The 27,930-nt window shown below is 32.9% G+C and overlaps 2 pseudogenes; both read right to left on the bottom strand.

Annotated features, from left to right (window-relative positions):
* Nucleotides 1-304: 304 nt before the first annotated feature.
* Nucleotides 305-2,538, bottom strand: LOC120171877 (annotated as a pseudogene).
* A 3,273-nt stretch (nucleotides 2,539-5,811) lies between these two features.
* On the bottom strand, nucleotides 5,812-21,533 carry LOC120171926 (annotated as a pseudogene).
* Between the last annotated feature and the right edge of the window lie 6,397 nt (nucleotides 21,534-27,930).

Genomic DNA, 27,930 nt, shown 5'->3' with positions numbered 1-27,930 from the left:
AGTTTCTCATGCGTTTAAATGATATGAAATTTTTATGAATTTAACCCATATAATTCATGTAATCACCTTTAATTATGGTGACAACTAACAAGTTTGGTTTCTTTTTCCATGCTATTAACAAATTTGTATTTAAATCTCAGCATCTACAATCCCAATATCCGCACTGCAGCCTCCTACATACCATAGAAGGGGGGAAAACATTGTGGAATGTAAACCTCAACCTGAATAAGAATGAGCAGAATCGCTACTTGTTTCTTGCATTAAGTCAAGGTGATCTTAAAGGAAAAGACCGAAACCAGAACACGACGACCGTAACATTGCGTTGAATCGTCTTACAAACAAACTCATAGCATTACAGAGGGACTTTAGTTGTTTTTCACTCTTCAACAAATGGTAACAAGTTTTTCATGAACTTCAGCAGCATGCATATGAATAACAGCACGAAGAGCAAACAAATGGTTTGCAGGTCTATGAAAAAGAATGCAGTACCAGTACAAGACGAAGGGGTACCTTCTTGCGAATGACGAGAGCGTAATAATCACTCATGTCTAAATCTTCACACCTTTTCGAATCAGGCAACTCCCAATCGAACCAGTACAAAAGATTGGCCAAAACATATTCAGCTTCTGCAACTGCAAGCATGATCCCAGGACAACCTCTTCTCCCGGCACCAAACGGCGTAAACTGAATGTGTTGGCCCTTGAATTCAACTGAACTGTTCAAAAACCTGTCTGGGATGAACTCTTCAGCCTTGTCCCACAGCTCGGGATCCCTCTGAATTGCCCATGTATTCACCAATACTATTGTTTTAGCAGGAATATCGTAACCTGCCAATTTAGTAGCTGTGGGATTTTGTCTTGCGACCATAACAGGAGCATGGAGTCTCAGAGTCTCTTTCACAACACATTTCAAGTAGCGCATTTCATCGACATCAATCCCACTGACACTTGGTTTTCTACCCACCACTGTTCTTACCTCTTCTTGAGCTTTCCTCATTATGTTGCGGTTTCTCATAAGTTCTGCCATTGCCCATTCCAGTGATGCAGCTATATTATCGGTTCCGCCAATAGACATGTCGTGTAATAGGATGATAGTTAATGTTCATTTTTTAAAAGTTTTGTTTTTCTTTTAGCAATTCATATCCAAATATTCATCTGACATGAACATCGAAAAGGATATTTCGAGTAAAATAAGTTTTGGAACAACATAAGTCTGGATTTATGCGTGTGAGAGATAAAACGAAAATTACAAAATACAACTTGTTAATAGACTAAAAACGGAAGAAATCAATTGCAACCAATTTTTTTTATCAAGAACAGGACTTTTTAGGTTGGATAAAACAATATTTTAGGCCAAAACCGAAAATGTTATATTCCTCGTAACATTTTCGGTTATAACCCTTAAACCCATAATATATTTTTTCATTTCAGCAAAATAATGTTATAAATTTATATAACCTTTTAAGTTAAACAGGATAACATTTTATGTTAAAAATCACGTTAAAAATAGGCTTCAGAACAATAGAATTACCCGGGAGAAAGGGGATGAAAAGAGAAGTATACCAGTAGGATAGCCCTGAGGTTATCTTGAGTTAGACTGATGTCGAGCTTGCCATCCAGCTGAAGCTGAAGAAGAATGTCAACGAAACTTTTGTTATCCGATGTATAATCATCTCCATCATTCATCATAGCCAGGCGATCTTCAATTACTTGATCAAGAAAAGCATGCAATTCATTGGAAACTCTTTCAAGTTCTGAAGTCAAGCCTGTAAGACCATCAACCCATCCCAAATATGGAAAGATATCTTCAAAGCAAAAGGATACTATAAGATCCATTGCCTTCCTTGATAACTCCCCAAACCCTTTATTCCCATTTTCTCTTTCTTATACTCGACCAAGAACAGATCTGCTGCTGATGTTGTTGGCAATGGTTTTAAACATTTCACAAGCAGCAATTTCAGACCCATTGTGACAACATTGTGTTATGTTCTCAATCATTCTCGAAACCTCTTCTTCTCTGACGAGCTGAAACATTTTGACCCTCCTTTGGGTTAGAAGTTCAACAACACATATTGTCTTGGCTTGCCTCCAGTAATCACCGTAACTAGAGAACGCAATATCGGTGCAGCCACAGAAGAGAGTATGGGTAACTCTTATCTGAGGCCTTTCTACGAACACATCGTGCTCAACCATGATCTTCCTGCCTAATTCAGCCGATGAAAAACAACGAGTGTTGGAGATTGCCCCATGTGTAAAAGCATCAAAGGGCCGTATTTCTCGGACAAGGCTCGGAAAGATCGGTGGGACAATTTCCCAACTTGGTGAATGTTTCCAATGATGGGTAGCTTCGGTGGAGATGGCGGGAGATTGAGCTTCCAGGATCTTGAAAACTTGAAGAGATAAAGAATGGCTAAGAGAAAAGTAAAGAAGATGACAGGATCGAACTGTTGCCACCATTGTTGCAATAACATTGCTGGGTTCATGATTGATATTCTGTTCTACAACTTAAATGATGTGGAGAGTTGAAACAAAGCAGATTTAGCATTTGTATCCTTGGAATCAATGAAGAAGGGAAGACCATTATTTTGCTGCTTATAGCTTAGACATGATAGAGAAAAAGGTAAACTAAACTTTTAGTACCTAAAGTATACTTTTTATTACTCTTTGATCACCTAACTAATATCTTTTTCAAAATCATACATAACTTTAAGTTTTTATTTCATTTCGATAACCATTTGTTAAAAATGAATAGAATTGTTGACATGATATTTTTTGAAAATTTTCAAAGGTGACATGATATTATCTTATAATGACACATGTGACTCATTGTAATTTTTGTAACGGTAGATAATCAAAATAAGATTTAAAAGTAGCATTAGGTATGATTGTGGAACAAAAAGTAATTGTATGACCCAAACATAATAAAATTCATAATTGGTATACTAAATATGTAGTTTACCCCCGAGAAAAAGAAGTAAAATAGTTGCACAAATGATCTGCACACAACTCCAAAATCACATGGATCCTGGACTTTTGATTTTAAAAATGAATTTTAGGAAGATTGAATCTCAATTATCCGGGATTTGGTCTTTTGAATTTTAGATTTAGTCCTTATATATTTAATTGGTTTAATATAAAAATCAATATCTAAATTATATATTTTTCATTTAGGTACTTCAACTTTTTCAACCAATCAATCTAGGTGTCTTAACATTATAAACCTTACTATTTTAAGTGTTTTGATCGTAACGATCGTTTAAAAAACTCTGCTAATTGACACATATCTTATTTATAAAATTTAAAATTTAATATTTAAAACTAAAAAACTAAAAAAATCATTTTTTTTAATTTTAGCTGTCCTTAGGTCCCATTTCTCTCTCAACCCCCGTGTCTTCCTTCTCTCCCCACTCCCCTAGCATGGCACCAGTTTACTTGAAGAAAACCAAACGATCAGCAACCTGCCATTGTCTAAACGGTCAATTGACTACCACTGCTCAAACAGTTGACCAAAGGGATTTAAGGAATATTTTGGATTTTAATAATTGAGATTTTAGGGATTAAGTTTAGAAATTAAGGGAGAACGATGACTGGTCATTGGTGCGTTCATCGATGGTTGTTCGTTGGATGGAGACACGGTTAGGAGTAAGTTTGTTCGATAGTAATGACGACGGCAAATGACGGCGACCGACGTGAGTTTAGAGATTAAAATTAGAATTTTCAAAATTTTGGAATTTTTTAAAAAATTAAGAAATTTTTTTAGGTTTCTATTCTTTTTTTTTTTTATAATTTTAAGTTTTTCATTAAGAAATCAAAAGTATATACATGTTACACGTGTCATTTAACAAAACATTTAACGGTTGTTGTAGTCGGAACACTTAAACTGATAACGTTTATAGCGTAACACATCTGAATTGGTAGAAAAATGATTTAAACACCTAAATAGAAAAATGTTATACGTTGGACAATTATTTTTATATTAAACCTATTTGATTTTATTTTTATTGATATTAATGTCATTAGCTCGGTTAATTTAGTTTTTAAAGAGGTGTTTTTAAGAGAGAAAAAAACTCTACGTCGACATAACACGTTGAAAAATCCACTTCGATATTTCAATTGAAACAATCAACGGTGTTAATTTTTGAAATTAATTGATGACATCTATAGAATAGAGGATATACAAATATTAAATTTCTAATTAGATAATAATAGAGGGACTGAATCTCAAATTTGACCATTTTATGTATATGAATTACGTGCACAGCAGTTTGTATTCTAGATATAGATAGGGTACTACCACCGACTTGTGTTCGGTTTTGTTCATATATATATATATATATATATATTTAAATTAGGTTTAATATTACGTTTTAATTTCATTTTTGTATCTCATTATTAAAAAATTTATAGATTTGTTGGTGTGGCTTTTTTATTTTTATTTTTAATGGTGATTTGACATTACCTTATGGTGATAAGTCAATAATACCGTTAATTTTTTAACAGTAGGTGACCAAAATGAAAACACAACTAAATATTAGATATGATTTTGTAAAACAAATAGTTGGTGACCGAAACAGAACAAAAATAATAGTTGGGGAAGTAAACATGTAGTTTATCCTAGATTTTATATATAGATAATGGGGAGATCTGTTTTAGATCCGGAAGTTAAGGGTTGTAAAATGAATGTGGAGCCATCTGGTAGATCATGGGAGCAACAAAGCTTGGATGTTAAGCAAAATTCATCCAATCCAATCCCATCTTTTCTTTTGTTTACCTGTAGACATGGTGGGATATGTGTTTATTTATATATATATACATATGATGCAAGTTATCATTTTCTTTTATTTAAATTTTATTGTACAACATTAAATTAACTAATGATTTATTTTGATTTCAATCCCTCTGATTCTGGATTAGATTGAGCTTTACTAAAGTTGTATGTCCTTTGATGATATAGATCTGTACTAATATCATTAGATTCAGTGTTTTCTCCTGCCTGAGATGGATTCCCAGTTCAGGGAAAAGCTTGTAAAATCAAACCAATGACTGAACTCGAGCAAAAAACATGTCTAATAACCATATTCTTGTTTCTTTAATTAAAACTTAAATTCAACCTCAAACCAAGAATAAATTGTAGCAGACCCATTCATTAACACCTTAAAAATTGGCGTTTATCCTCCTCACTTATCTGCCTCCCGTACGGATTGATTTCGCTGAAATTGCTCCGTGCTCCTTCAAGTTTACGTGTTTTCTTTCTAAACTTGGATACATTGCTGCCTATGTTCAGATTAACCTTCGGAGGGCATGAAAAACACAAGGATGCAGCAACAGCCTGCTCGAAAACACAATTTCCAGTTTCATAAAGGTCAGCTAAATACGCATAGTTTATGTAGAATATTCTATATCTTTTCCGTATTCTATTTCCAGATACAAATTTGCTAAGATTCTAACACATTCCCGAACATATGCAAATTAGTAGGCTGGAAGAAAGGTTGTACCTGCAGATCTAGGCGATGCACATTAAATATATCTTTCATCGAGTGTGAATTGTATGCTAGAATGTAGGATCGATACGCATCTTTAGCCGACTTGTTTAAGTTTAAATTGATTGAAGTACTCAACATTAACCTATACACAAGTAACACAACCATATCCAGAATTTTTATTAAAGAGGGGAGAAATACCTAACGGGTAGTCAGTTAAGCTTAAAACCATAACTACACTAACATTATTTTTAGTATAGTTGTTCCAACAAGAAACAGAAAATATAAAAACAAGTCACAAATACCAAATACCGTAGGCAACCCAATTAAAACTAGGAACATACCACAGCAGGAATATCAAGTCCATGAGCAGCAACATGAGTGCAAAGCAAAATGCCCTTTTCTGCTTTGCAGAAGTCAAAGAAGACAGTGGTTCGCTTTTGCTGTTTCTGCTTTCCATGGATATCAAGGCAAATATATCTAAGAAGTTCAGCATGAAACGTGACTGAGTTGAATGAAGAGAAAAAAGACCATCACTTTCTTCGACAGGTTCCTCTTCAAAAATGAATACAAAAGGATAAATCTTTTGGAACTATGCACAACATAATAGCCTTGGTGTAGACCTTCATTGGGCTAATTAATGAACGCATGAATCACAAAATGCACATAATCATCTTGATATTTCGAATAAATTAGTCTACATAAAAGAGGTCACTTTGACGGCATTTCCTCCAGCTAATATATTAAAATATCATACATAGCCATAATATGAATTAATTTGTTTCAAATTATATTAATCAATAATCAAAACTGAAAAAATCTAATTGAAATATACATATATTGCATTAACAATATAAATAAAATCATAGAAATATAGTCAACCAATCAATTTCTCTTAATTTATCTTTTAATTAAATTAAAAGATATCTAAAATAATAATAAATTTGATTACACTTAAACCTTATCTCAATATATCAAATACTCCATTAATATTTCATCTTGAGACATAATATTCACCTTAAGTGATATCTGATGCGATAACCAAACACTGATAATAAGAACACGTTAAGCAAAAAATCTTCCTTTGGGTCGATTTATTACTCACACATCAAACCGAATAACTATCACATGCTTATTACCAAAGTTGTACATGCAATTATGTCAATTATTAATCTTCCTTTGGGTCGATCAATACTAACATAACTTAAGTTACATGTACATAACATATAATATATTTTCCATAATTGAGGCCACTTTAATGACTTAATGTTTTAATTAAGTCATCTCAAAATAAATATCAGTATTCAAATTTAATCTTTCTATAACAATCAAAGGTCAAAACTGAAATTTTTTATTGCAATACAATATCTGAAAAAACCCAGAAGAAGGTTGCATAAAAAGTATTACCAGAAATCGAAAACTTAAGTCTTTGATTGTTTCTGAAGAATTCTTAAGCACACATTTAATTCAGAACTTCATAAATTACTAGACAAAACGAATAATTTTTTTTATCAAACTGAATCTAATATATCAATGTGATATATATTCTATAATCTATAATAGTAAAAAATCAATACTGAAATTTCTAATCACATCATGGTTTCCGAAGTAAATAAGGTTGTCTAAATGATGTTATTAGAAATTAAAAAAAATAATTTAATATTTGATTATATATTCCTCAAGAATTTGTTTAATCATTAATTTATCTTACTAAACCAAAACATGATTTACCTTAATTTTGAGTGTCTACTGTTCTTTTATCGACATTCCAATTGTTGATTCCTCCAGTGTCCATAATTGACATTTTAAATCGCTAAATAAATGATACTAAATTAATTGATAGGTTGATATCCTTTAATGTTTCTTTGGTTGTTATCTTCCAAGAAGATAAAGTTTATTTAAGTATAAATTCTCTAACGAGAATAAGAGTAAATACAAGATTGTCTATTTCTTGGGAACCATAACACTTTTATATAGCTGATTTAAAAATCAGTTATTGTCTATATTTATAACTCTGCCCCTCATAGAATTATAAATACAACTTTAATAGTATCTATAATTTTATTTCCAAGACACTTCTAATATCTTATGATTTTATACCATAATTGATCACTTAATTTATGTCATATTTTATGATAACAATATATTATAAATATGTGCCCATAATTATAGATTTTAATACAATAATAATCACAAAATTTTCTTGGTAAGTCAAATGATAGGCAGTTAGTGCATTTGAAAGTGTATCTATAGATTAATTCAGACTGCGCCTACCTTCTTTCTCCCATCATCTACATCAATATAAATAAGAGTTGTCTGAAATGACAAACGAGCAAGGTCCTCAACCTACAAAATTCAGGGAAACGTCAAATGGTCAATAAAAAATACCCAGAATTTCACTCCAAAAAGAGAAGACAATTGTGACTTTTCAACGTAAGAAAAAATAAGCTTGTTAAACAACTTTCTGAATAAAGCTAGCATAAATGTGCTTATCAATAAATAGTAAGATAAAATGGTAGAAAAAACCAAGATTGAAGAACAAACCTTCTTAGTCTGGGTAGCTGAAAATAAAGTTGTCTGCCTGTTTTCCTGATCATCAAAAGGGAATTTAGTAAGCTTTAAACACCTTAAGAGATGCCAAATCTAAGACTCGTTGATTTCTACAGGAGTCTGGAGGGAGAAACCAAGATACTGCAGTTCAAGTAGGAGGGACATCGATATCGGTCTAAAGCATGTCATAATCAGCAATCTACTAGCATCATTTGTCACGTAGAGAAATGCACCAGAGTTAGCGAGCTTGCTAACATTTTTGGAATAATTTATTACTGGTTGTAATTACAACCAAAAATATGTATGCTACTGAGCTTAATAATATTATTCAAAAGAGCAAAGGCTGTTACTCCTAGATATACATTACATTTCTGACTTCTGCAAATTGCAATATACATTCTATAGTTCAAACCCCTCCCATTCAACTACTAAAGAACATTACATTAATTACACCTTCCGTTCAATTATTAAATACCATTAAACTATTTAATTTAGTTATCCTTCACAATTTTTAAGAAAAGTTGAGCGACTGGAACTAGCTCTTCAGAAAGCTACGCTTCTTAACCCCAGTCATGTACTACTGCAAAAAGTATTTTTCAACATTCAAAAGCAATATCCTCGAATAAAACTATTACCACCACTATTTTGGTTTCCATCCATTTCATTTTCAGAAATCATAAAGATGAATTAATTGGAATAATTCAAACTTATAAAATTTCTCATGTAACTATAATCTACAATATAAAGGGTTAAGAGACTCACCTTAGGAAGATACCTGATAATTTGTTTCATTTCTTCCTCCCAAAAAGCTGTTGGCGTCATCAATCGTGAGACACTACAGATGGAAAATTTCTCAGGAAAAAAATTACATGATGTATAACTACAAGTCTAAATCTGATTTAAGCTTGTTCGAGAGTAGAATAGAATCACTACAACAAATTTGTTTATTTGCGACATCTAAAATATTATCATCGAAACTTATATTTACATCATATTTGTATTTTGTCATGCAAAAGTTGACGTCACAACGAACGTCACACTAGTTGTATCACTAAATGTGAAATGTGATGATGTGGTTGTTTTAGTCACGTATTGCTAAACATATTGTGATGTTAATGCATAAGGTCACATTATAATTTGTATTTAGAAACAATTAATTACGTTATCAAATAATATAAAAATTTGTCACTAATTATTTATATCGTCATTAATAATATAATATTTTTTGTATTAATGACGAAAAATATATCGTCTTAATTTCTTTATAAGTTTATAAAAAATATGAAATTACAATAAAAGGTAAAACTTTTTGAAATTTACAATAAAGGACAAAACTTTTTGAAATTTACAATAAAAAACAAAACTAATTGTAATTTACAATAAAGGACAAAACTTTTTGGAATTTACAATAAAATGCAAATTGTTTTTGGAATTTACAATAAAGTACAATAAAATACAAAACTTCATAGATATTACAATAATGACATTTCTTACAAATAACCCATGATTGTTTTTTGTTATCTTCTTCCTTGCCTTTCCCTTAGCAGCTTTTCTTTCTATCTCTTCTTCTGAACGAGGTCCTTTGATTGGTGGTGGAACCCATGGGAGCAGCCAACACCTAGTTTTATTTCCGCTTCCTTGGCACCTTTTTGTTACAGAATTTGACCATTCAACACTTGCAAAGAAAACAATAGAAGAAGAAAACGCAAGTCAACATCTGAAATAATTGAGCTTTTAAGGCATAATCAGTTGCAATATAACAATGTTCCATCTTCAAGTCATAGACCTTTTTCCCACCTTATTATAAGAATTTAAAAAAAATTAGAAAATGCCTATCTAAGCAAGTCATGATTCTGACAATCCACATATTTATAATCAAATGTGATGAGGATACTTAAGGGAAATAAATTGGCTCTCCATTAACAAATTGTGTTCAAACAAATTACATTCTAATTTGAACTTCAATGCACTTGCTTCATGTTAGTCAAATCAAATATATGAAAATCTAAAAATTAATATAACATATACCCTAGCAGTTCCAACGCTGCTAGGAATGATATTGAAGGAAGAAGCTCTACCGACTCTCTTGTCCTTCGTTGATGGTCCATCAACAATATTTTGTGTAGCTGAATTAATATAATAGAAACATCAACCAATAATACACAAATGGTTGCAAAAAGAAGTACCATAACAGCTCAAGTACTAACCAATAATAGAGTGGACAATGGTCATAAGACCCTCGACAAATGGTTTCAAGAAGTATCATTAATGGAAAAAATATTCAGATGAATAATGCAATAACTCACCAAAGAATTAACTCCGTGTTTCTCCAAAAGCTTATTCACTTCAATATTCTTACAAAATATAGCATCCTCCAAATTCTATTACACCAAAATAAATGTATATTACAATTAAAAAAAAAAGAGGATAAAATGAGAGCAGGGTTGCAGGGTTTTTAAGGAACCAAACACAAATGGAGAAACTCAAGCAGTACATATGTCTAAAGCTTACAAACATATAACCTAATATGACTAACAATATTAATATTATCCTATTTTTATTTCCACTATAGCCTGCCGCATGTTTCCATTTCTTTTCCTTACTATTTTCGAAAGAATGAATCTCCTAAGAATTCACAATTCTTTAAACCTCATCTTATACACATATATCATTATTAAAAGGAACGAAAGTAATTATTATACTTTCTTAAGAAATCACATAAATTCAAGACCCCAATAAAATAAATTTTAAATTTTCCGTAGGTTAACCCATATCTTACTTATTAATATTTAAAATAATAATATATTTTCCTTTAGCATTCGAAAACCATTGAAGGAATTGGACCTTGAAGATTTCATAACTCTAACTACCAGTCGATAAAGGGTCGGAAGAGATAAGCATGTCCTTACCATTCAAAAATGATGGCACAAAGAAAAATTAGAGAGACAATGATAAACGGTGGTAGCATTCGATCCCAACGGTGATACCTCAAGTGACGACATATGATCATACAAATCAGCGGCGGCGCAATGGTAGCAGATAACCCAGGCAATGGCGCTAGCTTCTAAAATCTAAGGATTGCTTTTACCTTTTGCAAACTCACGCTACAACTAAAGAATATTACCTTTTTATTTTTTATTTTTTTGAGAGATGGTAATCGGCTGCAAGCTTTATGTTTCCCTCTTTGTACAAATCCTTAAATATTGAAAAACTTTATTGTGACATGTTTGAACTTGCAAAACATAAATGCACCTCTTTTCCAGCAAGTAATAAAAAGCCTCCAATCCTTTTACCCTTATTCATAGTGATGTTTAGGGGCCATCCACTATTCTAAATATAATTGGGGCCCGATGATTTGTCTCATTCATATATGATTGTACACAAGTGTCATGGATATTTCTTCTAAAATAGAAATCTGATGTAAGCTCTACCTTTAAAACCTTTTATACCATGATTAAGATTCAGTTTGGGGAAAACATAAAAAGGTTTCGATCAGACAATGCTAAAGACTATTTCAACCAAGTTCTATCACCTTATTTTAAAGAGAAAGACATCATACATGAGTCTTCTTATGTGAATACCCCTCAACAGAACGGTGTTGCAAAAAGAAAGAATGGTCATATTCTTGCCATAACAAAAGCCCTTTTGTTTCAAAAAAATATCCCTAAACATTATTGGGGGGAAGCTGTGTTAACTGCCACCTATATGATAAACAGAATACCCACTGAATTCCTTGAATCTCAAAGTCCTATTCAAATCCTAACTAATTTCTTCCCAAATTTCAGTCCCTAACTTAACCTTAAACCTAAAATATTTGGATGTGATACATTTTTTCATATACACTCTCAGAATAGGGGCAAGCTTGAGTCCAATGAAATTAAAATGTATCTTTGTTGGTTACTCTTCCACTCAAAAGTGGTACAAGTGCTATCATCCACCTACAAGGGTACACTTTGTTTATGTTGATGTTACGTTTTCATAAAAGGAAATCTATTTTACTCGACCTTTTCTTCAGGGGGAGATTTCATTTAGGGAAGATAAGGACAATGACTATTTCCTACTTCAGCCTCTCATTGACTTTCCTACACCAGTCCATCATCTTATTTTTGTCTACCAGCCTGTCCAATAGCTTGTTTTTTACCAGCCTACCACCCCTCAGCAAAATATTCAGGACACTACTCGTCATCTACTGGTCTATTCGAGGAAGAAGGCACAGTGTAGGTTCAATTATCCCCTTCCCCTCTTATACAAATCGAGGTAACTATCGAATCTATCTCTGATCCAAAATACCACTGAAAAATCTGATTATGTTTCTAATCATAGGGATTTTAATTTTCCTATTGCAATTAGAAAAGGAAAGAGAACTTGCACCACACAAAAACTCTCTTTACCTATATATATCATATAAGAACTTATCTCACAACCAAAAGGCCTTCCTTACTAGCCTGAATATCATTTCCATTCCTAAAAATGTGTCCAAGGCATTAGAAAATGAGAATTGGAAGAATTCCATGCAAGATGAGATGAAAGCACTTGAGAAGAACAAAACATGGGACTTGGTGGAACTGCCATAAGGGAAGAAAACAATGGGGTATAGATGGGTGTTTACTGTAAAGTACAAATCAGACGGTTCTTTAGAGAGGAATAAAGCAAGATTAGTGGCTAAAGGGTACTCTCAAACTTATGGGATAGACTACCTTAAGACATTTGCTCATGTTGCAAAGATGAACATTGCGAGAATTTTATTATCATTAGCTACCAATCAAGGATGAAAATTACAACAGTATGTCATTGAATTCGTTTTTACATGGGATCTTAAGGAGGAAGTCTGCAAATTAAAGAAGGCTTTGTACAGGCTAAAGCAATCCCCGAGGGTTGGTTTGGAAGATTTACCAAAGTGATGCTAAGAATGGGCTACAAACAAAGTCAAGGTGATCATACTTTCTTTGTGAAACATTCTTCATTAGGGGGAGTTACTACTTTATTGGTTTATGTAGATGATATCATAGTTATATGGGATGATTTGAAAGTAATTGATAACTTAACTTAAAGAAGTCTTTGGTGAAGGAATTTGAAATCAAAGATATTGGAAGACTAAAATACTTCCTGATGTGATACAGACCAACCTACTTCTTCTTTTCTTAACATCCTCACCATGGTGGCATGATGAAGTCTTCTCTATCTCTTTTATTTATCTTTTCCTTAGTTTACAACTCACAAAGCTACATCATTTTACATATATATTATTCTATACTTTAAACATTATACTATATGTTATAATATATGTTTTATATTTCATAATATATACAACTTATCTTATAGCATATATAAACTTATATTCATCATTAAATAAAGCATACTTAATATATATTATATGTACCACATCTTTACATTATATGATTAAATACTTAAGTTATATTTTAATATAGCTTTTTATGTCTTTTGTAGGAATCAACGTACAACAACTTGGGAACTGGATTTAAGCTTAACTAAGGACTAGGAGCTAGGAAACTTACATAGGATTACTCAGGCGATCATGAAGAACAAATGGTGAAAAGTTGTTCTCTGCCAACCGTTGCCAAGTGAGCTCATAGCTGGATTAAGCTGAAGATTTTTGAGCTAGAAAAAGACTTCAATTTAGCTTCGTACTTGAATAACATCATCTATGGCTAGAGGACATAAATTTTGTCAAAAGTCATTTTTTCTCAAATCGTGCCTTTTTGCGAATAGGTGCCTTTTCGGGTCATTCCTTTTCATGATGAGCTACTAAATGAACCAACACGTTAAAAAGCATCAACGACCAACTCACCATCAGCTCACTCACCTTGCAACATACCTTTTCATGAAGAGGTGCCATCCAAGCATCATGTCATTTCGTGAAAGTTGCTACCATAGAAGGTCACCATTGAAGGGAGGCGTGCATTGGTGAAGTTATTTCAGCCAAAAGATGCTTAAATCATGAAGAGGCACGAGGAACACCAAGGAGACTATTCGGCCAAGCATGAGGAGACACCTAGAGTGGACAACAATGTGATCAAGCAACTCATGATTCATCAAAAGTGGGCGGCAACATGAACCAACACCTATGTAACCATTCAAAGCATTGTAACTCCTTGAAAAGTTATCTAGCCTTGGCGAAACACCATGTAACTATTTGACCAAACCCTTTTGCTAGCCTATAAATAGGCTGTCATTTTATTTGTAAAACACACCTTAAAATTTATAAAGCTCATTTGTGAGAATTCTCTCTTGCAAGTTCTTTAAGAACTTTATCAATTAAGCAAAATTTTCTAAGTTTGTGGTGTCATTTCTTCCCTTTGATACTTTGAGTTCCTAGTTTCCATAACTAGAGCGTTCAAGTCTGAACATACCACCCCTTAAGTAAGTTTGTAGAGAACGGGGATAAGCTTTCTATAGCTTTTCTTCTTCTTTGGCTTATTTAATATACTATCTTCATCATTCCATTTTCCATCATCTTTACGCCTACACCATCACCATTCCCTTTATCATTTCATCACCATTGAAGCATAGTTCACTAATCATCAAGGTAGCCATCCATCATCATCATTGGAGGTCAAGTTCATCTTCCATTTGAAGGATACTTCTACATCACTTTCGTAACCATCTTTGGTAACAATTCTTTCCATTTATTTCTTTATCATTCCATTTCATTTCTTAATTTCATTATTAATCATTTTTTTCATTACTTTGTGCAGTTTTCTTATAATTCAAGTGTGGCATTTGGTGTTATTCCTAGATCGGGAAACAACAAGGCTGCCATCTTCTCTATCATTGAAGAAGTGTTGATAGCCTTACATCAAGCGGTAATCAGAGCTTTGTTGGATTGGCATTCAAGTGCTGCAACAAAACAAAAAGAAAGAAGAAAAAAAAGAAAAAGAAATGACTCTTACGTCAAATAAGGAGTACAAAAAAAAGTAAAAAGAAAGAAGGAATGAATTCAAATAAAATTCCAGCAAAGAAAAAGTTGAAGAAAAGTTACAATTCACGTTCAAAAGGAAGCATACTACAATCTGCCAACATCAAACTTAAAGAAGGCATCCTATTGTTTCTTGTGAAGGAAGATAGTAAGTGTTGCATCTTGGGTTGTAAGTCATCTTTATCTTTCTCTTTACTTCAAACATCACCCTTTCTTTCATTTCTACCTATTCATTACCTTTTATTTATTTTCTTAACCATTACATATCCTTTCCATACTAACCATCTTGTAGCAGCGCACCAAATAAAGAAAATTTGCTCGATCTTGAGTTAATTCTCTAAAGGACCCAACAAAAGAGAATTGAGAGGTAAAACGCAACAGAGATGGTGAGAATAGAAGGGGGGGGTCCAAAAAAGCCAAGAAACATTTCCCCGAGTGCAAAGACAAGTATGAGTGGAGTGAAATCTAAATTTTCTTTAGAGTGGCCAAGTGAGGCTTTGTGAGCGCACTAATAAGGTTTAAATTTTCTTTATTTTTTACTAACAATGTCTTGTAATCTTACATCTTTTCTAACATTGGAGGACAAACAAAAAAGAACAAACACATTTCACACTCGTTGCCATGTAAATGGTAAAGTGTGTCTTGTAGTTATTGATGGAGGAAGTTATAGAAACATTGCAAGCACATACATGGTGAACAAACTGGGACTCAGGACGACCAAGCATCCAAACCCATATGTATTGCAATGGTTTAACGACGAAGAAGAATTAAAGGTCGCGGAGTAAGTAATTGTACCAATCTCAATTGGAATATTCAAAGACCAGATTCTATACGATGTGGTGCCTATGAGTACGAGTCATTTGCTATTTGGACGACCATGGCAATATGACAAGCGAGCCACCCATGACGGATTCACCAATCGGTTCTCATTTTCATATGAAAGAATGAATATACATTGGAACCTTTATTGCCAAACCAAGTGCTTCAAGATCAAATCCTTATAAGGAGAAACATTAAAGCAATAAAGGAGCAACTTGAAGGAGAACGTTTGGAAGAAAGTTCGAATGAAGGAATGCATTTAAATTGAACAAAACATTGAAAATGATAAGAATCAAAGAGTGGATGAAGAAGACGTTAGAGTTGAAAATGAGAAAGTTGAAAATGATGAATTTGGAGATAAATAAGAGAATGAAGAATAGATTTTAACTAACCTTACTCTTTCATCTATTCTTCCTATTGTTTCGCAGGATAATCTAAGAGATGTATCTTTTCAAGGAGATGATTCAAGAATTATGACTTTTTTAAGAATAAAGATGTGACCTTTGAAGAACCAATAGGTGTGACTTTTTGTGATCCGCAAAACATGTCTCTTGATGTTTCGAAGGTTATACCATTTGAAGTTCCAAAAGAAGCGTCACTTGAAGTTCCAAGAATTGTGCTCGTTAACATTCCAAGTGCATTGCCAATCCTAAAAAGAATTCAACAACCAACTCTCATTAAACATCCACCTTGGTTTGATATTTCCATTCATTTTGTTTATAATTTCTCATATTCTAACATTGATTTAATTTGCAGGAATTTAATCCACATATATATTATTATCGTACCAAACGTTGATGGAAAGATCTTTTGTCGTTGTGAGATTGATTGGTGCATTGAACTCAGGCATTTAAAGAGACTTTAATGGTTAAGACTCTTCACAAACCATCATGATGATTCAAGGAGTGGAGATGAAGAGTTACATATTTTTTTAAAGAACATGATATGTATGGTCAAGGAGAAGCAAGATCCATCACCAAAAGACACATTGCAAGTTCCTATTAAAAAATGGCTTGATTCAAGAAGGCCTTTTGATAAAAAAGAAAGATTGGAGACGATTTCTCAATTTTTTGTTTTGCAGGGCATACAAAAGAACGTGACCTTACCAAAGGATGAAATTCTTGATCCAAGAGATGAGTTGATTCCAAACAACACAACTATTGATGTTCTTAGAGACATAGACAATGAAAGTATTTTCATCAAAGGAAACCAAGTAAGTGAACCATTTTCATCTTTTCAAGTTAAGTGCGAGAAATTTAAAAATGAGGTGTCTTTTGAGGAAGGTTCTTTAGGAAAGGTACCTATTGGCATGCAATCATATCTATCCAATGAAAGACCTAGTACAAAATAATTTTTTTGAAAGAAACCCTCCAAAGGACGTACAAGAAGTCATTAACTATTGGGAAGAAGTTAGTGAGTTTGGAAGGCAATGATTGAAGAACAAGGACGAACTACTAAAAGACCCTTTCGATTTGAGGACAAATCACTTCAAAGAAGGGGAATGATGTGATACAGAGCAACCTACTTCTTCTTTTCTTAACGTCCTCACCATGGTGGCATGAGGGAGTCTTCCCTATCTCTTTTATTTATCTTCTCCTTAGTTTACAACTCACAAAGATACATCATATTACATATATATTAATCTATAATTTAAACATTATATTATATGTTATAATATATGCTTTATATTTCATAATATATATAGCTTATCTTATAGCATATAATAAACTTATATTTATCATTAAATAAAGCATACTTAATATATGTATTATATGCACCACATCTTTACATTATATGATTAAGTACTTAAGTTATATTTTAATATAAGCTTTTTATGTCTTTTGTAGGAATCAACGTACAACAACTTGGGAACTGAACTTAAGCTTAACTAAGGACAAAGAGCTCAGAAAACTTATGTAGGATTAATCAGGAGATCATGAAGAACAAATGGTGAAAGGTTGTTCGTTGCAAACAGTTGCAAAGTGAGCTCATAGCTGGATAAAGCTGAAGATTTGAGCTAGAAAAAGACTTCAATATAGCTTGGGACTTGAATAGACATCATCTATGGCTAGAAGACATCAATTTTGTCAAAAGTCACTTTTTCTCAAATCGTGCCTTTTCGCGAATAGGTTCCTTTTCAGGTTATGCCTTTTCACGATGAGCTACCAAAAAAACCAGCATGTTAAGGAGCATCAACGACCAGCTCACCATCAGCTCACTCACCTTGCAACATACCTTTTTATTAAGAGTGCCATCCAAGCATCATGTCCTTTTGTGAAAGTTGCTACCATAGAAGGTCACCATTGAAGGGAGGCATGCATTGGTGAAGTTATTTCAGCCAAAAGATGCTTAAATCATGAAGAGGCACGAGGAGCACCAAGGAGATTATTCAGCCAAGCATGAGGAGACACCTAGAGTGGACGAGAATGTGCACAAGAAACTCATGATTCATCAAAAGTGGGCAGCAACATGAACCAACACCTATATAACCATTCAAAGCATTGTAACTCCTTGAAAAGTCATATAGCCTTGCCAAAACATCATGTAGCTATTCGGCCAAACCCTTTTGCTAGCCTATAAATAGGCTTTGTCATTTATTTGTAAGACACACGCCTTAAAATTTATAAAACTCATTTGTGAGAATTCTCTCTTGCAAGTCTTTAAGAACTTTATCGATTAAGCAAACTTTTCTAAGTTTGTGGTGTCATTCCTTCCCTTTGATACTTTGAGTTCATAATTTTCTATAACTTTTCTTTTTCTTTGGCTTATTTAAGATACTATCTTCATCATTCCATTTTCCATCATCTTCATGCCTACGCCATCACCATTACCATTATCATTTAATTACCATTGAAGCATCATGCACTCATCATCAAGGCAACCGTCTATCATCACCATTGGAGGCCAAGTTCATCTTCCATTTGAAGAATACATCTACATCAATTCCGCAACTAACTTTGATAATAATTCTTTCCCTTTATTTCTTATTATTTCATTTCCTTTCTTAATTTCATTATTAACCATTTCTTTCATTACTTTGTGCAGATTTCTTATAATTCAAGTGTGGCATTTGGTGTCATTCCTAGATTGGGAAACAACAAGGCTGCCATTTTCTCCATCATTGAAGAAGCGTGGATAGCCTTACATCACTTCCTTAATATTGAAGTGGCACATTCACAACAAGGGATCTTCATACCCAAACAAAAATACACCCCAGACTTATTGGCAGAAACTGGTAAACAATGATGTAGACCAGTAGAAATGCCAATAGATGTTAATAAAAAACTCGGAGATACAATAGAGGATGTATTAGTTGATAGAAGCTTATATCAGAGACTTACAGGAATACTGATTTACTTATTACACACCAGAGCTAACATTGCTTATGTAGTTGGAGTTGTGAGCCAATTTATGAACTATCATAAAAAATCACACCTAAGGGTAGTGACTCAAATCCTATAATATTTAAAGGGCACAACAGGCAGAGAATTATGTTTAAAAAGGGAGAAATTTTGATTTTGGAAGCCTATACTGATGTAGACTATGGGGTCCATCGTTGATAGAAGATCAACTTCAGGATACTGCACCTTTCTTGGAGGAAATTTAGTGACATGGAGAAGCAAAAAGTGTTGGCTAGATCCAGTGCAGAAGTTGAGTTTAGAGCAATGTTAGTTGGGCTTTGTGAATTCTTGTGAATTAATATTATTTGGATGATTTAGATCAAATGGGAAGGACCAATGAAGTTATATTATGATAATAGATCAACAAATAATATTGCTCATAATCCAGTTCAACATGATAGGACAAAACATGTTGAAGTGGATAGACATTTCATAAAGGAAAAACTTGACAGTGGACTAATTTGCACTCTCTATGTGTCCACTAGAGATCAAGTTGCAAATATACTTACCAAGGGAATACCCGGAAGTATTTTCTGAAGTTAGCAAGCAAGCTGAAGATGAAGGACATCCACTCCCCAACTTGAGGAGGTGTCAGAAAATAGATTCCTAAATTAGAAATTATGTAATTTGATAGGTTTATGTGAATATCTAAGTTAAGATTAAAACTTGTACATAAATATGTAACAAATCCTAGAGAAAATATATAAGTTTATAGAGAATTACTCTCCTTTTAACAATAACCAAATCATAATAACTACCAAAATCCGTCTTCAAACAATTGCATAGTGAATTTATATTTTAAACAAATATCATCAATTGCTCATTCATTATCCTTTAAATATATGTTAAGAGTTCCTAAGTTAAGATTAAACTTGTACATAAATATGTAACAAATCCTAGAGAAAATATATAAGTTTATAGAGAATTACTCTCCTTTTAACAATAACCAAATCATAATAACTACCAAATCCGTCTTCAACAATTGCATAGTGAATTTATATTTTAAACAAATATCATCATTGCTCATTCAATTATCCTTTAAATATATGTCATTGCAAATTCTACCAGGTAAATCATCAAAGTTTGATCATTATACATAAAAATTCCCTAAAACACAATAATTTGAGTCAATTTGTGGTGAATCTATATCAATTGAGGTAAATTCCGGTACCTTTACCCAAGTTACCACAACCCTAGTACAAGGTAATATATACAGAAACAATTTGGTTTTCATGAACTAAATATGAAAAAACAAGTAGTATGTATGATGACTTCCCCAAATTACCAAGCATTCTAGTTAATAATAGTTCCAAAATGCTAATCAACTAGGTAATAAGAAATTAAAATCAAGGAAATTGATTTTAAGTAAATAGATTATAAATCTAAATAAGATGAAATTACAAACGATAATGTCAGGCAGGAAAAAAAAAAAGGAAACAAAAACAAACAAACATATTACAGAAGTTCAGAAACGTTTATGTTACCTTTAGATTTTTATAATGAATCCCTTCGTATTTTGAAGATGCTCAAGAAGCCGACCAGGAGTAGCCACTAACAATTTACTCCTTCACAATTCGCTACGCTTCTCCTCCTCTGGGTGAACCACCAATAACTAATCCAAGGTTTGAGAGTGGTATTGAGAAGATCCTTGCTACTGCATGAGTCTGAAAATTTTGGAGGTTTCATTGCTCAGTCATGTATGGAGTATTTCAAACATCAAAGACCAAATCTACACAACCAATTTGCTTAGCATTCAATACCATTTGAAATTATAATATTTATACCATAGAAATAGCCATTTGAAATTTTTAATCTTTTCACTGTAAGAATCTTCCAAATAAGTGATTTATTAACTTACATTTCATAACTCCGTACTGCATATCTACTAAAATTAGGTTAGCTACATTCTTTTCCATCAAGAACTGATTTTCAACTCAAACAGAAATATAATATCTTAAGAGACAAAATGAAACCCTCGCTCAGAACACTCAGTATTAGCTGTAGGCACCATAACAGTGAATTTAGGTTTTACTATATTGCTCTGATGAGAAGTCTGTGGAAATTACAGGAAAGAAAATAAGTTTTGACCAAAACAAAAACAATGATACAAGAGTTTTAAATATTTACCTGAATGGCAAGCTCCCATGTGGGACAAATACAACAACACTTGTTCCATTTACGGGGAATGAATCGGACATTATATAACAACTCAACAGCAGGTTCAAGAAAACAAGGGTTTTCCCAGAATCAGTCCTTACAGCCCTCAGAACTCTTTTTTCATCATATGTGGTGGAATTGCTCTGGCTTGAATAGCATTTTTAGATTGACAAGTAAATTTTATAGTCATAGTCTTACATAAAATAACCACATGAAATAAACATAGTAGCATTTAATTCTAAACCTATTTAATATAGCCTAAAACCATCAAAATGCATTTGAGTAAAAAAGATATTAGGGAAACTTAGTTTAGACATTGTCAAAAGACCTATGTTATACAGACTTGCGTGTGAGTTTGGATTTGAGGATGTGTCGAGGCTGAGTTTTCATGTATTGAGACTAATCATACCTTCGGACTCATATAAGGACAGACACAGTTCAAAAATATGAAAAGATGAGAGTGAGTTATTGGAAATTGGAAAACATTAGTAATGAATCCATTCTTGTTTTTAAGTCATTGGCCTATGGTTAAATGCTACAAACAACAATAACAAATACTCAATGTCCCTTCTAGAAATTCCCACCATATTCCTCTTCTTGTTAGACAATATGTGTCACTGAACTCTAAATTGAACTAAACCAACCACAGAAGCAAACATGTATCCTCTTTTTTATCTCATTTTTACATTTTTTTCTTTTTCCGTCATCTATTGTTTCTCATAATCTTTACCCTTCACCTTCTTATTTTCTTCCTCTTCTTCTCTTTCTTCTTCGCATCAACTTCACTTCTCTGCGTGTACTTCATCCTCTTCAAGTTCTTCATTGCTTCTTCTTCTTCTTCCTCATTCTCCTCTTTCCGTGTTGTTATCAAGGTTTTTGGGCTCCAATTTCTTAACTCGGTTTGTTTTTTACTCCATTTTCTTCTGCTATCTTCAAGAGAGGGAAATTGGGGGTTTTATCTTCTGTCACCACCATGTTGATGACTCAAGCTAAGATTGATCAAAAGTTTTGTAGTTCTAGGATTTTAGCTTCTTCTGGGGTTTGGTTTTCAGTGACTTGAATTCCTTAAACCCTAATCTATTTGAGTTGATGGACTATCCGCCAAATTCGAGTTCAGTTTTATAATAATAATTAGGGTAATTACTTGTTTAGTACCTAAATTCAGTTTCTTCAGTTTTAATATCAAACTTTCAATTTTTTCAAAACATGCCCAACTTTAATTGTTTTTCCCGTTTTAATACTTCGTCGTTAAAAAATTATATGCACATAATTTTTTATGAGTAAATTACATCATTTATCCCTAAACCATCTTCACACTCCTATTTTGGTACTAAAGTTTAAAAACTTTCAATTTAACTACTTAACTTTCAAATTGCTCATTTTAATCATTCTAATTTATTTTATTAATAATTTTTGTATCATGACATTTTTTATTATTTTATTAATATATAATTAAAATAAAAAATAATTTGAAAGTTATAGTGATTAAATTAGGAGTAAGTTCAAAGTTAAGCAATTAATTCAAAAATTTAAACTTTAGTGACCAATATAGGAGTAAGAAGATAGTTGGGTGAGAATGATGTAATTTACCCATAAAAAGGTGATACTTGCAAATTACTCATTAATTTTTTAATGGAGAGGTAATAAAACAAAACTAAACATTAGGTATGGTCTTAAAAAATTGAAAGCTTATGTACTAAATGGACTAAAACTGATAATTTAGGTAAAACGTGTAATTTACACTAATAATTAAAAGAGTTAATTGCATCACTTGTCCTTAATGTATATACCTCATTTTAAATTGGTCCCTAATCTTTTAAATATTCTAATTTTATCCTTAAACTATAATTATCATTAAATTAGTCCTCAAACTTTGAATATTTCAATTTCATCCCAAACTATGACCTTCATTCTGAATTGTTTTGTAACACCCTAAATTTCCCCAGATTCAAAACCCTAAAATTATGATTTTTCATTTAAATCCCTAAAGTTAATCATAAGATTAAATTAATTTTTTAGAAATTTTAGTGACCATGTTCTAACCCTTTTATGTTATTTCATAAGCGACGACAAGGTCTCATCTTTTTTTATTTCTTTTTTTATCTCCCCGTTGCCATCTTTCTTCCTCTAATCACATCGCATCACCGTTTTGGACTTGTAGGTCACCGATCACGTCCCAAAAGACCCTTTGTCGTGACCAAAACCTCTTCATTGTCGTGAGAGTTTTCTTCGCTATTAAGATCGAAAATCAATCTTATTTGCTACGCGTTGCCGTCATACTTTCATTCGTTCAAGGATGTTTTAGAATCGGGTTCTCATCGGGGAAGGCTTAGTTGGCTTAGGCGCAGCTGGACTATAATGCCCAAATATCGAATTAGGGACTTTATTAAAAGGATTTAAAAATATGAGGATTTATTCAATTAAATGATAAAAGATGAGAATTTAGATTAGTGGTTTAGATTAAATTGTGTCAATGGATGATTAAGAGGGCATTTTGGTCCTTTAAATAAAAATAAATTTAAAATTCATTCTAATAAGGTATTAAAGAAAATAAGAAAAAAGGAAAATGGGTTATCACAAAAGTCATCTCTCTTTTCTTCTCTCCCCATGGAAAAGCTCTCATACATAGCTCAAAGGTGAGATTTCATATGGCTAGTTTATCATTGATTTTGGATGGTTTTTGAGAATCTTAAGGAAGGGTTTTATGGGATTAAAACTATGAGATATAGGAAATAATGGAGATTTTTGAAAATGGGGTTTGAAATGATATGTTAATTATGAGTGTTTATGGATGTTTACTGGTAGATTTAACTTGTCAAAGAGGTAAATGAGAGATTAGAAGCATTGGATTGGATTAAGAACATATTAGAAAGTTGTGTGATTCTTAAAATTGAATGTTCTTGGAAGATTTTAGATTTTAAGAAACTAAATGAAGGAAAGTTAGTATAGATAGGTAAATAAGAGTTTAATAGTATGTATGGTGTAAACATAACGAAATTTGACCCCAATTGGGTGATAATCGAGTTGAAAACTAGAAATTCTAGGCCGGGTATCGGTATTGATAGAACAATATAGATACTATAGGCTTAAAATTAGTAGAATCTACTGAGTAGTATCGATATACCGATTCAAGTGGTATTGATACCAAGAGGGGAGTATCGACACTATGAGGATGGTATCGATACCATTGATCACAGAATGAAAAAAATGGTATCGATACGTAATAGAGTATCGCACCATAATATAGTAGTATCGATACCATGGTGGGGTATCGATACTATTGAGCCAAAAATGTTAAAAATGCTGATATTGTTATAGAAAGTTAATGATATGTCCTTTGAGTATTGTTTAAGTATAATTGTTAGGAAATATACTAACAATTGACAGGGTACCTGTTTTATTGGATGCTTGAGTAGATCGAAATCAAGCTCTCGAGACAAGCAAAACAAAGGGCAAAGATTAAGCACCTGTAATCAGCTTTGCATTTTGGATACAGTAGCGAGAAAGCCATGTGAGTGCATTTAATTGTGTAACTATATGTTGTGTAACTATATGTTATACTAGTCATATATGTATGATTGATTAATGTATGTGGTGATTACCAAATAGGCACTAAGTCTAAAAATCACAAAATTCATCATATGTTGATGAATAACCGTTTCGGTACTAAGTGTGCAAATCACAAAATTCATCATATATTGATGAATAACCATTTCAGCACTAAGTGTGCAAATCATAGAATTCATAATATGTTGATGAATAACCATTTCGGCACTAAGTGTGCAAACCACATAATTCATAATATGTTTATGAATGACCGTATGGGCACTACGAGTTCATTACAAAGAAATGATAATGACTGGAAAATAATGAATTGGTATTTGATCGATAATAAATAATGATATAATGATTTCATTGTATGACTAGTTTTTGCGTCACTAAATAATACTTAACGTGTGTTTATTTCACGCGTAGGTTTAATACAAGCTGAGTAAGGAGATCATCGGACATAAAAGCCAGAGTCGCCTCGTCAGTAACAGTATGGCATACATGTATACTTTTGATGTATTTTAGTTGGCATGTAATAGGTTTAGTAAAAACTTTCTGAAAAGTATTTGAATTAAACTGTTGTAAATCATTAAAGTATTTGAACATCTCTTTTTGTTTGTCTATTTAAGTTTAATGCATGCTTTATTTTAAGTAAATTAAAATGTTTTATAAAAAGAAACAAAATTTTACGGGTTTTCAAATGAGGAACTATTTTAAAAGTGATGTGACATCTGTATCTCATATACGGAAATGTATACAAGAGATGAGTGTTACATTTTTTTGTATCAGAGCTATAGGTTTAGTCGATTCTCGCCCGAAATTGAGTGTATTTTGATGTAAAAAGAGTTTACATTCCACTAATATGTCAATGTTGCTTATAGGGTATAGAATGAATATGATAGATATCTCTCCTTACTAACTAAAGTATTATCTTTATGTATATTGCAATGGATGTCAGATTTTACGAATTCGAGAAGAACGGCTAGATAAGAGAGTAGAGATGGATCGGGTAGTGAAAGCTATGAAGAAAATAGTGAACATATGATTCCATCCGAGAACGTAGTGCACCGATACCTCAGGGTATGCATGTTCCGAAGTTCGGAGCTTTTATGCAATCTCTTGATGCTATCTTGACACGGTTCCAACCTTCTTTTCCTCCCACTACTACTCCAGCACCACGAATGTTAATTCCTAAGGATTTAAGAAGTTTAGGAGCTCCTGAGTCGAGGTTCAGCTCGGGTGTGGTGGACAAATACAATGATGTATGCGTTACCCGAACAAGTGAATTGATAATTCTTCAAAGATGAGTTTAAGAAAAGTATATCGGGGAACAATTTATGAGATCAATGCTGTTAAAGTTTCTTAACTGATACAAGGTGATCGAGAGGTGCATGAGTATAAGGCCGAATAAAATAAGCTTAGTCGGTATGCTACCGAGGTGGTTCATAATGATAAAGCTCGAAGAGTTTGGTTCATTGAAGGTCTGAGGCCTAAGTTAAAAAAGATGATGTTGGCCTTAAACTTGCCTGGCCTACAAGAAGTTATAAAAAAACTAAGGCTATTGAAATAGCTCAAGAGAAGACTTTGGCAGTAGAGTAGAGTATACAGACAGGAAAAGGATTGGGATGTCTTCATCTACACATCATGCTAAGAGATGCAAGGGCTCAGGTTCCAGGTATACTGATAGGGCTGATTCTGCTACAGCTACATAAAAAACTATGCAGTCCCGTTCCTGTTAGCTAAAGTAGAGCTTTTGGAGAAATAGGTAACCCATGTCAGCCATGTGGCAAATTTCATCAGGGAGTATGTAGAGTGCTATCTGGCGCTTTCTTTATTTGTGGAGGAACGATTCATTATGCTAGGAGCTGTCCATAGAGATATGGGGATAGATTAGTACAATCTGAGAGATTAGTAGTAGCACCTAGTAGAAGCAGAAGAAGAGGAAGATCAGGCGGTCAATCTGAGGCTATCCAAAGATAAAAGAATCGAGGAGTGGCCTGAGTTTATAATATAAAGACCAGTGATGATCGGGATGATCCAGAGATCATAACAGGTACATTTCACATTTTTGATGAGCCTATTTTTATTCTAGTTGACCCTGGTTCTACACACTCTTATATTAGTACAAAGTTTGTTAGCACTAAAGGAATTCCTTTAGAACCAATTTGTAGTGAAATGATAGCGATAAATCCTATGGGTCAAAGTGCAAGGTGGCTAGGGTATGTAGAAAATGTCCAATTAAGATTCAAGGGGTTGTATTGCTAGCCAACTTGATGGAGTTGCCTTTTGACAAGTTTGAAATCATTTTGGGCATGGATTGGTTGTCTCCACATCATGGATAGGTGGATTTTCGCATGAATCAATTATTTTTTAAGCATGTGGAAGGCTCCAAAGTAGTAGTGATTGGGAAAAAATTGAAATCACCCTCCAAATATCTATGTGGTTATGTATTGACTATCGTTAGTTGAATAAAGTAACAATAAAGAACAAGTATCCTCTTCCGAGGATCGATGACCTGTTTGATCAGTTGAAAGATACATCAGTGATCTCTAAGATAGATATGAGGTCGGGGTACCATTAGTTAAAGATTGAGAATTATGATATTTCAAAGATAACTTTTAGGGCTCAGTAGGGACACTACGATTCGTGGTAATACCGTTTGGATTAACAAATGCTCCTGTAGAATTTATGGACTTAATGAGTATAGTATTCCAACCGTACTTGGATCAGTTCATGGAGGTGTTTATAGATGATATCTTGGTATATTCCAAGTCAAGGGAGGAACATGATGCTCATCTTCGAGTGGTTCTTTAGACACTGCATGATAATAAGTTGTATGCAAAATTATCCAAATGCGAATTTTGGTTAGATGAGATTGCTTTCCTTGGTCATATAGTCTCTGTAGAAGGCATAAGAGTCGATCCCAAAAAGATTCAAGCCATAGTGGATTGGCAACCTCCAAAGAATGTTTTTGAAGTTTGGAGTTTCTTGGGGCTTGTTAGTTATTATAGGTGATTATGAAGAATTTCTCAATGTTA

The sequence above is a fragment of the Hibiscus syriacus genome, unplaced genomic scaffold (genome assembly GCF_006381635.1).
Source record: "Hibiscus syriacus cultivar Baekdansim isolate YM2019G1 unplaced genomic scaffold, ASM638163v2 tig00111837_pilon, whole genome shotgun sequence".
Lineage (NCBI taxonomy): Eukaryota > Viridiplantae > Streptophyta > Magnoliopsida > Malvales > Malvaceae > Hibiscus > Hibiscus syriacus.
Note: the sequence above shows the minus strand (reverse complement) of the source record. Positions and strands in the feature narration are given on the sequence as shown.